The following is a 3341-nucleotide window of genomic DNA, read 5'->3' as shown; positions in this document are numbered from 1 at the left end:
ACTCAGTTGTTGTATACTAGTCGTAAGAAAACTTTTAATAAAAATAATTGATAAAGTAATGAGCAAAATTTAAAAAATAATTTTGGTAAGTTCTGATACATTTAGTTTTGAAATGTTTAGTTGCCTTTTTTTCATCATCTTAAGTTTTAAACGTATTCCACGATTGTTGGTTCTGGCAGTGGTATTTTTACTTTCTATATTTTGAGACTAAATTAGATAATGAAAGCTTATTGTTACATCATATATTTGTTTGGTAGCCCTTTTTTAAAGCTTTTGTATAAGCTTTTAACCAAGCAAATAGTCTCAATGAGCTACATACCTAAGCGAAAACGCAAGTTTTGAAAAATTTTGAAGACCATGTTCTTTGTCATAACGTTTTTAAAGCTTAAGATAGTGCAAAACATTTGTTAGGTGTTTTTTCATGCAGTCTAGAGACTGCTAGCATGCTAGTCTAAGCTCTGGTGGGTGAGTCAATTCAAACTGAAGTATACGTAAAACTCACATTATTTATTTAAACAGCGAAGTAGACATCTCATTCATAATGAAAATATATTTCTGAATATAGCTTTGAAAACTAGTCAAGAGACCACAATAAAACTACTTCATTTTATACATAATTTTTGGGGCTAAAGTGGCACATTTCCTTCTGATAACAAATCTCCTTCAATGCTTATAGAAAAATATTTTTCATACTTGTGACCTAGAAAAAGAAAATTGTTTACCTCTACGCAGACGGGAATATTCACTTTTCAGCTGCTGGAGCACGAAAAATCATAATACCTACCACGGGCCAAAAGCGAGGCCAGCACAGCAAACAAGTGGTGATAGTTTAATTTATGGCCGAGGTGCATACACATTTATTTCATACACACGCTTGATTGTTTGTGTTTCACTGAACATAAAAATTGTAAGGTTACATGGTACAGGCAGAAACACACTTTTTACTGGTGTTCGGCGTGCCTGGTAACATATTGTTCACCAGATTCGAGTCTCGGTCCTTACTCACTTGGCTCGCATCTCTGAGAATCTAGTTTTTCATTGCGTATTCTAACTGTGATTCGATGATTCGGAATAAGTCATGTAAGATAAGATTGCCTTTGTTGTGCAAGTAGTTGATAACACAATTAAATCCGAGGCAGTTTTTCACTATGCTAATGACAATAACATATAATACTCATAGTAGCTCAGCATTGCATATCCTATTGAGCACAGTTCTCAGAAAGGGCTTCTCAAAAAGTAACAAACAAATAAGAAACTTATGTGGATATACTGACTAACGTTATTCTTACGCTAAAGACTTATTTTTTTACTGAATTTCCCATAACAATCTAATACTGTGACACAGTATATTAACATTATATACAATGAGCCATCTATTCTAAGTTGATATAAGTCAATTTTAAAACTTGTTTCTAAATTTTTAAAGAAAGAATAGAAAATATTATTTTTAAATGTATCCAAAACTGTTTTTAATGTAGTTACACATTAATTTTATTTTACTAGAAAAATATATTACGAAATACTTTAAATGAATTTCATAATAATTAAATAAAAAATAACTATTTAAATTATACATGAAATATTAGAAAAGTGTTTTTCAGAAATATTTTAGTTTTTTTGAATACGTTAAAAATTTTTTGTCCATATTTTGTAAACATAAAGAATAGTTATTTACGTAACAAGTGCGGAAAAGACAATTTCCCGCATGAGTCGTGATTGACTCGCACGAGTTACCGTCACCGGCCACGAGTGCGAGTCTATCACACGAGTGCAGGAAATCGTCCCGCACGCGTTGCGTACAAGTTTTTTCGCAATAAGTTTTTTCGTTCCACCCGAGGGCGGAAAAATATTTTTACACTTCAAAATATTTAATGCGATTAAGAGCTAGAAATAAAAAATAACGTAATACATCAAACGTTGGATAGGTCCAGATACTTTATTGGAGAGACATTGTAATTCAAAATTTGAATGAAATACTTATAGTATATATGTATCATGCTAAAAAAATGTTCTATATCATTTTAAGCCATTATTATTTCATTTCTTCTGTAATTTATATTCATTCATAAAAATGTGATATTTTGAATATGACGTAACAAGGGCAATAATATTCTGAATAAATTTTTAACTCCAACTCACTCTTGAGGTTGGTTGTGTCGCTATTACCCCTTTAAATATCACGATCGTTTATTTCCTCCTTCTGGTAATTTTTAAGACATCTCTGCTTGCTATGTTTTTCATTAACATTACTAGCAATAAGAAGGAGTGTTTTGTCAAATTTTTTTTGGATAAGAAAGTACAGTTATTCGGGTTATAAATTTAAAAACAGTGAAGTATTATTTGTTCAAGAGCACTCGGTATAACATTTTCCTACCTGACCTACTGTGACACTTGGATAATGTTAATTTTTCAATAGGTTTTACAGCTTATTTGGCGTAGATCCACGAGAAGACCCGCTAACTCGTTATTTTGAGGAATCGATCACCCTCAAGTCTATGGTAATCTTTAACACACCACAAAATAAAAGTTACATCCTGCAATTATGGAAATGACTAGTACTTAGCTTTTTCATGATATTAGGATGTAACTTTTCTCTTTGCATACATATGTAACAAATACCACTTGATTCGGGGTAACCACAAAGGTTTTTCAATTAGTTTAACTTATTAAAGCATCTACTAATCTTGATATCAAATTTTTTAGTAATTACTGGATCACGTGATGACTGTCTTAGTTCTAAAACGCAAAAGTATTATGTAAGCTTATAAATGTTTGTACTGGGTAAGTAGAATGCATGAAAACATAAAATTTCTGTTTTTACATACTCAATGATTTAAGCTACAGTGTCTAAGCTTACGCTTAAATTTGTTTAAAGAATTTTTGGCATTGATGACGGTAAGGTGAGTGTCATCAAAATATCTTAATTTTTTTCTTTCTGTTTTAAATGAAGATTGATAGCTGTGGAAAGAATTATAAATCAGCAGCCATATCTGCTTTTGCTATGAATATTTTCTTTGTCAGTGGCTCTCGTAATAACAGATAATTATTATGAAGAAATAATGACTCTCTTGGTGATGCTATCAAAATCGTTTATTGCTGTGAAGAACGTATTAAAGAACGTATAAAAAATTCACGTATTTTTCGATCTACCATCTATCGTGATACCTATAGTCGCTATTGTCGTGGCTATAAAGTTGTACCTGATGAGGGCCTGCTGATGTAACGTGGCTTACTGTACGGACCGAAACGTTCTTTACAGTAATAAACGATTTTGATAGCATCACCAAGAGAGTCATTATTTCTTCATACAAATATTTTCGCCTATGTTTTTTCTCTAAGGT

The sequence above is a fragment of the Copidosoma floridanum genome, unplaced genomic scaffold (genome assembly GCF_036245765.1).
Source record: "Copidosoma floridanum isolate Cflo_tuat_1 unplaced genomic scaffold, Cflo_Japanese_pri ptg000001l, whole genome shotgun sequence".
NCBI lineage: Eukaryota > Metazoa > Arthropoda > Insecta > Hymenoptera > Encyrtidae > Copidosoma > Copidosoma floridanum.
Note: the sequence above shows the minus strand (reverse complement) of the source record.